We start from the raw sequence: 13,005 nt of genomic DNA on the forward strand, positions 1-13,005 counted from the left end.
AAAGATCTGGATATGCCTAGGCTAAACCCTGAGGCAGCGAAAGGGTGGTGGAAGAGCTACAGGCGGCATTCGGGACGCTGCAGTTGGGTAAAGCCGTGGGGCCCAACGGCATACCCATCGAACTTTACAAGAAACCAGCCGGGACCATCGCCCCTCATTTGCTAAATATGTTCACTGACAGCTTAAAAGTGTGCGAACTCCCGCTGGATCAGCACATGGCCACCATAGTGGCTATACCGAAACCGGCTGATAGATGTACCTCCTACCGCCTTATATCATTACTCAATGCAGAGGCTAAGCTCCTCACAAAACTATTGGCGACTAGGCTAACCCCCATTTACCGACAATCATACATCCAGACCAGTTTGGTTTTATGCCAGGCAGGAATACTGCCCTCAATCAGAGTCATCTGCATGGAGTTCTTGCCCATGCAGATTGTCTGTGAGAGCCGGCGGTGGTGCTGTCGGATGCACAAATGGCATTCGACATGGTTGAATGGTTCTTTCTGTTCGCAGTGCTCCATCACCTGGGCTTTGGGCCGAAGTTCATTGCATGGGTTAGGCTGCTATATACCAAACCAATGGCTCATGTCACTGCTAATGGCCACATGTCTGAAGACTTTCCCCTGGCACGCAGTACACGCCAGGGCTGCCCCCAGTCACCGCTGCTCTTTGCTATGGTGCTGAAACCACTGGCAGCATGGATACGGTGGGAGCCAATGATACGAGGACTCAGGTGGACAGATAGCTGGGAGGACTGCGTCTCCTTGTATGCCGATGTGTTGATGTATCTGTCCTCTACGAAACGTTCCATTCTAACCCTTAATATCTGTACGATTTTCGGAAGGGCGTCTGGATATACTCTAAACTGGTCTAAATCAGTAATGTATGTGCTGCATGTCCCCCCCCTCCCACCCCCCACCGTGGCGTCCCACGGATTGCCCACTCCCGATTTCGGAGGGCTCATTTAAATATCTGGGCATATATGTTACTATTGACTCGGGGGAATTCTTTCAACGGAATCTGCAACCACCATTAGACCGCCTCAAAAGAGATGTGCGCCACTGGGGTACCATGCCGCTGACTGCTAGGAAACGCAAAGCTTTTTAAGATGATGTCCCTACCTCTCTTTTTATATGTACTGGAGAATACGCCGTTCCAGGTGCCACCCAATTACTTAAGGACAATAGCGGCACAGGTCTCCGGCCTTATATGGGGCAACAAACCAGCATGCATCACGCAATCCAAGTTGGTGCGCGGCTGGTATGATGGAGGGATAGCGCTCCCGAACATTCAACTTTATTATTGGGCAGCGCAACTCAAGGTAATCAACCAATGGCTGCATGCCCCGCAGTCAGACCCAGAATTTAAGGCGGACAGGGAAATATTTGGTACAAAAGGTATGCTTTCCCCCCTTTATGACAAAAAACTGACTCAAACACTCATTGGAACTCTGAGACACCGTGGCCATCTGGCATGCCGCCCAGGCCAAACTCTGATGGGGCGGAGTTCTGACCCAGCTTACGCCGTTGCGGGACATAAAACGCTTGGGTAGAATTAGAAACAGTATGGGCTTTGACAACTGGGATGACATTGGTATATCTACTGTGGGCAACATGTGGCAAGATGGCAAAATAATTACATTTGAGCGCCTCCAACAGCAATATGAACTAGCATCTTCAGAGGAGTTTCGGTACATTCAGATTAGACACTCCTTAATGTCAGCACTGCAGCCCGGTACTGCAGTCCCAGAGGCATCCCTCATGGAAGATAGATTGCTTACAGAATACATGCAGAAGAAAGCCACCTCACTCACATATCGCAAGCTGATAAACAATCTGCCAGACCCAACAGGATCCCTGCGAGATAAATGGTCTCATGATATGGGCAAGTTTGACGACACAGAATGGCAGGAAGTGCTGGCTTCTCCATGGGAGTTGGGCATACCCTCACGGCTCAGACTGGTGCAGCTCAGAATTTTACATCAACCGTACTATACCAGACACACCCTACACAGAATAGGCAGAGCACCACACCCTTTCTGGCTGCGGAGAGGAAGGTACCTTTTTCCACACCATATATGAATGTCCCAAAATCAAGGAATACTGGACAAGGGTCATGAGGACAATGTCACAATCTGAGGGAGTATCATTAATACCAGAGGCCAGACGTTGTTGGCTAAATATATGGGAACCTAATGACCTAACCTGTCAGGCTCAGAGCTGGGCTACGCTGGGAATCATGGTTGCTAAACGGAATTTTGCCCAGAAATGGGGGGACGGTGGAGGCACCAACACTTACTACCTGGGGGAGGGACATGGATGCAGCCATGGTGGATGAGAGAACGGTGCTTATTAATCGGGGATGCCCCAACAAGTGGAGTAAAATCTGGGGGGCCTGGAACAAATTCAGGGGGGATATATGTGACCGGCCGCCCGAACAAGATGATGGGGATTCTGACTGAGTAAAAAGCGTGACCAAGTGACCTACAAGTGGGGCTTGGATCTTAACGTAATTATGCTGCAGAGATGTGATTTAAAAAGGTGTTGATTGTGCTTTTTTGTACTGTAATGTCATACTTTACTATAATATATGCATGGTTTCTGTACTGCATTGCAGCTGTGAAAAATAAAAACCTATTTAAAATAAAAATAAAAAGCTGCAAACTTATAACACAACTGCTTTGCTTACTTGTGCAAAATCAGTGGCTCACTGGTTAGAGGCGGCAGACCCGAGAGCAGAGGACGGCCCGGGACCAGGGTTCGATTCCCGGCGCGGCAGGTTTCTGGACCTGGGTCAGCGGACTCGATAATTCTCTCGCCTCGGTGCCCACTCTGATCAGCGATCACACTCGGCAACTCTGGGCATTAGCTTGCCTCATCTTCACTAACGGCCCCACCAGACCGCCGGGGATGCCTGGTCTCACCCTGGAGATACCCATTAAGGGACCATCTCTCAGGGAAGCCAGGAAGGGTTTCGCAGCGGTCGAAGCGCCTTGGGACCCTACGGGTAAGTAGTGCGCTATATAAATGCCTATACATACAAGTCATCAACAAATCACAGTCTACTAGAAAGTTTCAGAGTGGCATGGATCATCTTCTACTGATTCTGCGGTCCGCAAAGCTAATTTCACTGAATTTATTAGATCGCTTATTCAGTGCAGACTGAAGGATGAAGACAGTTCCTCCGTGGACTGAAATTCCTGCTCTGTTCTCCCACAATACCATCCCACTGGAGAAAGTTATGTATTTACCAGTGATACCATCTCCAGTCACAAACTACACAACAGTATGCACAGCTCTTAATATATATATATATATATATATATATATATATATATATATATACACACATATATACATACACACATATATACATACACATATACATATATATATACACACATATATACATACACATATACATACACACATATACATACACACATATACGTACACACATATACATATATATACACACATATACACACACATATATGTGTATATACACATATACACACACACATATATATATATATATATATATATATATATTTACATATATATACACACATACATTTTAATCCAAATATGCATGCTCAGCCTATTCTGCGATGAAGGTGTTTTTTATATTGTAGTTGGCATTTTAGGAGCAATCCAGTAAAATTTGATCTTTTCCAAAAATAAAAGTTTTCCACATGACAAATGTTGCTTCAGTGCGCAGGAAGTGCTCAGTGGATATGGAATAAACTATGCACTTACTGAGGTTGAAATCTTTGGAAGCAAAACTGTCCAGTCAGGATTGAGTGTAACGCATTATCTTAGTTTGTTACAAGGTATGCTCATCATATCCGAGGCTATAGAAACACTGCGTTGGAAAGCTGTCTGGTACAAGAATGACGAATTAGGTTTTGCACATCTTATCTCGGACGTGAACAAGGTGCCCTTCATTCAAAAGACATAATGCAAAGCCAGACAATGTTCAATACACAGTTCAAAATCAGAAAACCAATTTCGTAGAGTTTGGCAATGAATGTCAAGAAAAATCTGAACTTTGCAAGTACTGGGGAAATGTTTTACAATTGATAGCACTGGTGAAAAACTTGGTCCGTGCTGATAAGGAACGTGATTGGGAGCTGCATGTGATCACTGGAGTCACCGATTACTGTGTTTCACAAATGTAATTGCATAAACTACCAGAGATATGGGTCCTGGCATTTGGATAGAGTGAAGAAGCTAGAGGTGGAAAAACCATACCTCTTTAGAAACTACATTACAAGACGTTTTGTGGTGAAAGACAGAGGGAAGGTTCAATGTTGTGGCTTAAAATATGAAACCGGAACAGACTATCCAGAAATCACAGAAAAGCTCCAAGGAAATTGTTGATCAGACATCTAAAAGAATAGGTTGCTCAATGGCACCTAGTTTACCATTAATTTCTTTCTATTTGCATTGTTTTCAGAGAGAACAAATTCTAAATTAACGGACCATCGTGAAACCGTTCCTCACCACAAACTTATGGGAAAGAGAGGGGAACGTTTTAATAAACATGTTGAGAGTCTTCTTCATTTCATTCAGCTGCAAGGAAAACCCTTCAAAATGACTAAGTCTGTGTGACTACACAACTTTGTGACCAAAAAAATATGTTGATAACGAAATAAAGACAAGCCTACTTTATGTTCTGGAACATGGATCGAAGCTAGACGCAGAAGTGACGCAGGAGAGATTCGTATTGAAAGAGAAAAGGCTGTTTGACATAAGTCACTACAGCTACACGTCTACACTTATTGACACAGTAAGCTTTGTCCCTCCAACCACTACAAAAAAAAGTTACAAAAAACAACTTTGGCAAGCAGAGAGATGGATGTAGCAAAATAATTTTATTAAGGATATTGTTACATGATCTTCCAACAAACGCATTATTTGATATAGATGCTGCAACCAAACCAGTGAAGCACAAACTTGTACAAGAGCATGAAAAAAAAAAAGCTCTCAACTGAAGAATTTCAATTTCAACTGCACATTGTTAGACCGTTATCTTGAACTGTCAAAGAATGTAAGAGACTCCGACAAATGGCTTCAAGTGGAACAACTGACCTTGCCTGCATCAAAAAATGCAACACTTCTACCTGTGCAACTTAATAAATTCTGGTCATCAACATCGAACAAGATTAACTTGGAGATGGTAACTCGCAAAAACATTCCTAATGCTTCTGTGAACACTGAATTTATTTATTGCAAGGAGAAATATTGTCAATGAGGAATTGGTGCCTGCAGAGAGATACTCGGTGCAGGTAATATTGTTCAAAAACTTAACAGCACATTGGAGGAAGCGGTCCTTCGTGCTGTGCCACATGTCGAGTGAGATGTTCGAAATGGGTCCAATTGAGTCATTGTACTGTCAAATGGCAGATTGTATTGTGCTACTTCAATTTGTAGCAATGTTAACAAGTCAAGGGTTGTCAGTAATAAATATGTTATGGAACAGGAAAGAAAAAAAACATTTAATCCTGCTTCATATTCTATGCAAGAAACTTGACCCAAGGATGCACAATGTTCTGATCCAGGCACATAATCTTACATGTGAAGACAGTGAGAAATACTGGAACAAAGCTTGGAGTTTTAACTTGTGAACCTGTAAAGTTTCAAAAAGGATATTCTGAGACAGAAGTAGGATTTGACATTAAAGACGTAGAAAACATACCTGTGAGTGTGAGAAAAGTTAGTTTTGACTGTCACATTTGACAATTTTCGGTACAGTGAGTTCAACAGGTCAGTCCAACTAAGTGACCTTCCACTGATTCTGTGCGTGGACTCATTAAAAGAGTTCTGCTTTATCAGATGTGTAAGTTTGGGATTGTGCAATGTAGATAAAGATCTGTGTACATGTGGATGGGAAGGTATTGATGGGGTGCTAAAACAAACGAAATTTCTCATGTCTCTATGCACAGAACTTACACATACATGCACTTGCAAAACCTGTGCTACAAAAAGATGTCCCTGTCGATATGCTCTTCTCAAATGATCAACATTCCGCAAACGCACCATGAGCAATTGCCAAAACAAAGTGAACTATGAAAATGCATCTAAAACAGGGGTACTAAACATTTTTTTTCGTATTCAGATCATAAATATTGTTTGGTGTATATACATAAAAGGATTAAAAACATAACGTGTTCTGTTTCTATACAGGTCTCTTCTTCCTCTATTATAGATGCCATCTTGGAAAATGACAGAAGGGTTATTCTGAGGAGCCATTTATTACCTGTCTTTGTAAGGCTACTTGACCCCCCAAAACGTATACTCCTGGTTCCTGAAATATTACATCAATGCAACAATTTATTTTATAAACTGAGGTATATCAGGGGGGCTGGGATTACAATCAAATCTGTGCTGGTGACTAATCACAAGCGTGTGGTCTATATAACAGTTAAATGTGTTCAAACTCAAGTCTGCTGTACAAACATTGCTTTCCGCTCAAGAATTTCTGAACATTTTCTATATGTACAATGCATTTTTAAAATGTTTGCATATTTCTCACTTTTTTGTATCCAATGCTTGGAACCATTAACCAGATTTCTCTAACTGTTACTACTCCAATTCCGAACAGGAAAGGTAAAAATATTTCAACTCTTCATCAGTTAATCATACATCAAGAAAAATGTCAGTGTGACAGATGTCTTGAATTTGATATTCATCAATTCAACTAACAAAAGGTTAAACCATTCAAGCCTACCCAACACCTTTTACAAATTCAACTCTCGAAACTACTGGCGCTATATACACGAAACCATATTTTGGATGAAGTCTACCTTAATGCTAACTTTGGTTTGAAAATCAGTCCAGTATATTTTAATGTAGTGTAAAGTTATTTTGGGATCTTATAAGGGAAAGAGTACTATTTTAACCCCACCACTTTTGGCACAGGTGCTTGAAGCTTGTCACTGCAAATATCTGAATATGCCAAGTGACAAATTTTATTCACATTCATTAAACTGCATCAAAGTTATTAAGACAGAAAATATATATTTTCTATGGAAACTGCATCTGTGCCGCAGTTGCAGAATCACCACTTCAAACTCTAAAATATCAATATATGCATGTACACATGTTTATGCATGCATCGAGGCTAACAATGTAAACTTTCAACATGCAAAATTTCAAATGCTGGAAAAAACAAAACTGTGGTTATGCTCCCTTTTAAAGTTAAACTATTTTGCACTTGTGCCCATACAAACAAAACTATTATGTTTGCTAGCCAATACCATATTCTCCCCTAATCGTTCCCACATTTTTAGGGTCCATTACAAACCAAGATCCTTCATTGTACTGCAGCACAAAATCGATAAGTCAATGGCTACCAAATACCACAGTCGCCAACCTTTTCCTCTCCCTCAGGGAATAGTGATAATTCCCCAGTGGGAAACACCAGACATGTGCCCCCAGGTGAACGGGGACACAGGTGTTTAATTATTTTGCTGCATTTGTGTAGCACAACAATTACATCTTTGGTGGCCTAAAAGCACTGAGTAAGAAGCGCACAAGAAAGGTGGTAGAAACATTTTTGAAGGATAGACTGGTTTGAATCTCCTATCCTAGAGGAAACAGTTTAGGAATACCTCAGTAAAACCTATACAAAGCAAAGCTAGAATAGAATAATTGATCACATTGCCCATTGTCTACTTTTTGCGTGCTGTATATTTAAAATCTTATCCCTATGCCTCTCCGAAGACAACACGGTCATCAGGGGATACCTAAAGCAAAAAAGTAAGCTCCTTCCAAAACTCCCCCACCCTACACACACTAGAAGCAGTCAGCACCTAAGAAATACCACCCTTGCTGGTCACACAACTAAAATGCCTAGTTACTGCAGCAATGTGAAAAAACTATCATACCGGTCCAGAGAGGAGTAAACGTGCAAGGAGCCAGACCTTGCCACAGTCCCAGTTCCAATGACCATCACTGATCTGGAATATTGTACTGTATAAGTATAATATTAGAACGATATTTGCCTTCACTGATGAAGCACTTGTTGAAGGGCGAAAAGAGTTGGCTGGGCTGGATGTTGAATATGTGAAGAATAAAGTGTTTTGTTCAGACTCACCTCTGCATCTAGTTGCGCGTTTATGAACTAAATGGAAGAATCTCTGAACCCATCTGGTTGGACTGTAATATGATTAAATTCTCTTGCTGTCCTTAATGTGGATACGTCAAGTCAAGTCAATTAGTTTATTTGTTACAGAACTCCAACGGAGGTCCACAAAAATACACCAAAACAATAAAAGAACATGCTTTATAACAAATACAAAAATCTACCTTAAACAATCCGCAAAACATTACACCTACCAACTAAACTAAATTTCAGAAATTCTAATAAATAACCAGAAATGTTTTAAAAAATTGAAATATTCTATGGCGGATCATTTCATTGGGAGGGGACAACACAAAAGACCGGGCCTCCTCAGCGGAACGAATATTAAATTTAATAAAAGAGGATCTCAAAAACATACGCCTTGCCCTTAAAAGTTCTGGACACACAAATAGCACATGATTGAGATCCTGTATTTGGGAGCGGCACAGTTCACAAATGCTCTCATTTCTAGGAGTTTTTTCCAAATGCCCGTTACGTCTCTCAAGGGCAATAGGTTCATTCTTAAAAAAAGTATTAATCTTCTGATGCCATGTGGAACATTCCATGAGAGATAGGGCTGGGGTCCGCTCCCCATCGCACTCACACAGATCACCTTGTTACGAACTTTAGGATGACTTAAAGCTATAACTCTTGTTGTACTAATCATGCTTACAGACCTCTTTAAAAACGACTTCAGTGCAGACTTTGGGATGGAGTGAAGTGCTCCCTATTCTGATTGCATGAAACGAAGAACTATCCTATTTGACAAGTCAGGATAAAGAGATTAAAACAAGATAACTGTATGAGCACTAGGTGAATGTTGCTAGGTAAAATTAAATCTCCAACCTCTCAATAGTATGGGCCAGCAATCCCTGCTGTGCTTTCAAGAACGAACCAAAATAAAGGACTCTTGGTGCAGGATCTCCTGAAAGAAGGGAGCAAGTATACATTGTACTTAAAAATTGCTCCTTATGGTGTCCCTGGAGAAGGCAGTGGGGTTAAAGAAAGCGGACTCCCCCAAGCTACATAAGCAGTAGCATATTTCAATTAAGCCATGGAGGATAATTTCCCTTAAAAAAATCATAACTGGGACATCAACAGGAGAATTACACTGAGAATTCAAATATTTCATCAGTCAAGAGAGACCCAAGGTCTTTGACAAATGAGACATGCATTGTCTTAATGTTGTAAGAATGCGATCTATGTGTTTTTGCCATATTACCTGAAGATTCTTTGAATTTAGACCTGAAGAAGGTGCAGTGATTTAATTCAAACAACCGAAACACAATGATTTTTAATTCCACAATTTTCCTTCGCTGAACGATTACACTGATCCTTTATTGTATATTAACAATATTGGCAAGATGGAATAGGTTTCAAAGATGTATGTCCTTTTTTCTTCTGACTACTACTCGATGTATAAGTTTGTGTTTTGATAGAAATGTCAGTTTTTAAATAATAAATGTGTACATTTATTAAAATGTATTTATAACAATGTTTTGCACAGCATTTACAAAGTTGGTGTGAATCATTTAGTCAAATTCTCTTACAAAGTTGTCTGAAGCAGCATTTTAACTACCTGGAGGAGCCTACTGAGGTTTCAGTTCTTGGTTTTGAAAAGTTGCTCTCCTTTAACAAGTACACAAGGTACCATCAAGGCATTTCACAGATTGAGCAGACAACCTGCATGCTGCAAGTTGTTCACTGTCTTGTATTTCAATGGGATTGCCACAGGACACTGTTCCAAGTTATACTTTAATATCCTCGGCCTGGGTGTAATTGTATTTATTCCAGAGTAACTTAAGTTATTTCAGTAATAACTCACAACTCTTGTGTGGCGAAATTATATAATTACACCTGCTTGAGTAATTAAGAGTAATTTGGGGCAAAAATCCTACCACAGGAACATTGGAACAACGAAAGAGTGTCCAACAAATTAAGTGTGACCGAAGGCTGGCTACCGCTGCTCATTTCCTTTAGTGCAATTTTCAAAAAGCATCCTCTTGTTAATGCTGGATTACGCTTCTCTCACAATCATGCATAATTGTGAGCAAATATTGGAGTACGCTAGAGAGAGAATTGAGCCAGTCAAGTCAATCCGTACAATATTTTTCCAGCTGTGGTAATTTCTGGAGCAGGTACACATTTACTAACAAATGTCAACTTGGAGCTAACTAAGACACAAACGCGTATTCTATGCAGCTCTGCGAGAAGTTACCAGGTTATTAGCCCTTTCACTGCCCAAATTATGTATAAATACTTTTTTTTTTAAATGTTTTAAAAGCACTGAAATTCAAAGAAACTTGCCTGTGAAAGGATTAGAGGAGAATGCCATTAGGATTTTATGGAAAATATGGACCCCAATACAGACTTCAGTGGAATAGGCTAGTGCATAATGTAAAGAAACCCATGCAAGAGGGAACGAGGAGAGGTAGATAAACAAGAATTTAATAGTAAACCAGTACATATCACTCCCTTCTTGCAACAAGGTTCCATTATTATAAAGGTCTCAGTTATTTTTTTTCTTCTTTTTAATCGTTTTTCCATTATGCTCCGAGTCTCCCTGCTGGGCAGTTTATGATGCCACTAAAGAGACTTGCCTAAGCAGGTGTGAAGCCTACATGCCACCAAACCTTTTCAAACTGTCCCTCCCTCCTATTTCAAACTTCTTCTAGAAGACACCCCTATTGTGTATTACTCTTTCAGCCACCATGTACCAGCCCATGTTTTCATTCCATGTCATCAGTTATGGTGATGTACACACACCCCATAACTTAGGGACATCTGTTTGCGACCACCAGCACATTGTCGTGTTATAATATTTTGTATGAGTGTTTTCATCCCAGAAACTCAACAGTGCTAGTTTGGGTGTCAAATGGGTTGGAACCCTGTTACTGCTGAGAGGATATTCCCAACTCCAAAACAAAACGTTGATATCCAGGGACAGTACTAGGATGACTTCAGTAAGATTCCTACCACCCTACAACCTCCGAGGCACTCTTTGGTCTCATTTCTTCTAAATGGAACCAGCTGTGCGTGACCGAGTATTCTATATGTATGCAAAACAATATTTTTAACGCACAAGTCTCAAGACTGACCAATTAGGTGCTTCGCAGGGTTGCTAGCACGCCAGCACCCACTTCGCATAATCGACAACACCTACTTCTTCTTCCAACCTAAATTTTAGTAGTCCTAACCCCAACGAGGAATTGCCGGGTGCCGTATCGTAAATTGTGAACAATCTTTTCTAGGAATTGCTCAGAAAAGACCTAACCAGGGAGCTGTTCTGGGTATCGACCTACTCTTGAATGTCCAAAAGGCGCGCCACAACATAGATTATTTGCAGCACCGTGACTGACGAGAAAAAGTCTGTTTCGAAGAACTCAATAATATTTATTGTCTTACCTCCATTTACATAGCCTCATATCTTATATCTCTAGCCTCACTTACACTTTTTTTTTTTCTTTTTTCTCCCTCCCCTGCAATTTTTTACTTTCTGATATTTATTGTGGTAACCTAATTTACCTTGCTTTCTTGATGATGATGATGATATGTCTCATTTCTTTTTCTGTAATGACACCTTTGTTATTCTAATAAACTTTTACTTGAACTTTTAAAAAAAAAAAAAGGAGGTCATCCTCGCACACACCTATTTCAGATATTCATATCGTGCCCAACTGCTTAATGGGGACCTCAAGAGGGGTCTTGGAGATCACAGGTATTAAAAACTTACAACCCGCATCCTAGCAACATACTACCTGGCAAACGTATACGGAGAGTGGGACGAAGATACTCCTTTAACACTAGGAAGACTTCTTACCTGAGACGGCTATGGTGTCAGGTTACGGGAATGTTTTGACGAGCGAGTTAGAATTGCTGTAATTCAAGATAGACGAAGACTACACTTTGGGGGTGGAGGAGGCAAATACTTTTTTTTTCTTTTTAAACTAAAAGTACTACCATGAACGCCTTCAAGACCACCAGGCAAGACCTGCAGTCCGCAGTAAAAATAAAAAATACACGGCAGATCGTGCCAGACAACCAAGACACTGCAAAAACGGAACCAGGCTGAAAAGAAAGGAGCAAATGACAAGCACTACTATTCTGCACCAAGCTCAGCTAGAACGACCATAACCACCATGCTCGGCGCAATTGAGGGATGCAGAGGGGGAACCTGCAGGTCCTCGTGCTGTCATGAGCATCCAAAACCCGGCGCTTCCTGCCACAAGGAAGAGGACATAGGTAGAGAATAACAGGAGTACGCATTGAGAATCGCACGCCTGGTGCTGTGTCCCACGCCCCCTCCCCTAGTCGAGATAGCCAGACTGGTCCACCCCCCGAGGCCGGACTGGCACCTCCCGCCCGGCACCGGTGAAGGATGGCGGGAGCGGCCAGGGGGGCTCTAGCTTCACCCCGCTATGACAGGCCTTCTCTTCCACCCAGTACTCACATGTGTGAACCCCGCGCAGGGAAATGAATCTCAGATTCGCCGCCTGTGTCTCGGGACAAAGCCCCTGAAGTTTCCCTCCTGAAAGAGGCGCTGTGCCTGACCCGGACTAAATAGGACCTCGAAGGCGGGGCTGGCTCAGGCGATGCCTGAAAGCCTGCCCTAGTGTCATTCAGTGGGCGGCCTCGTGGTCCCTGGAACAGGGCGGACAGGATCTGCCCCCTGCCAGATGTTACAATAATGAGCAAATGGGGGGCTGCTGTACCCCCCAACACTACACCCGCTTTTTGCAAGGTGAAGCTCCGCACTGTCTCGCACCACATGAAGCTTAAACGTACTGTGCTGCTGTTGGGACATTGATAAAAAGCATCACTGTGTGACTTTTAATGTACATTTATTTTTTTCCATACAGGCATTCAATGTAGTCGG

At 41.7% G+C, this 13,005-nt stretch overlaps 1 protein-coding gene across 3 annotated transcripts in view; it reads right to left on the minus strand.

The window, feature by feature from the left end:
• UBE2I (ubiquitin conjugating enzyme E2 I) overlaps positions 1–12,707 on the minus strand; it is a 154,783-nt gene extending 142,076 nt beyond the window's left edge. Inside the window, exon 1 of one of the 3 annotated variants that reach the window (XM_086940583.1) lies at positions 12,580–12,707. The gene's annotated coding sequence lies outside the window, so the exon portion shown is untranslated. The remainder of the gene's footprint in view (positions 1–12,579) is intronic. The other 2 variants (XM_086940584.1, XM_086940585.1) reach the window with 2 other exon arrangements.
• Between the last annotated feature and the right edge of the window lie 298 nt (positions 12,708–13,005).

This window comes from Lissotriton vulgaris, chromosome 10 (assembly GCF_964263255.1).
Source record: "Lissotriton vulgaris chromosome 10, aLisVul1.2, whole genome shotgun sequence".
Lineage (NCBI taxonomy): Eukaryota > Metazoa > Chordata > Amphibia > Caudata > Salamandridae > Lissotriton > Lissotriton vulgaris.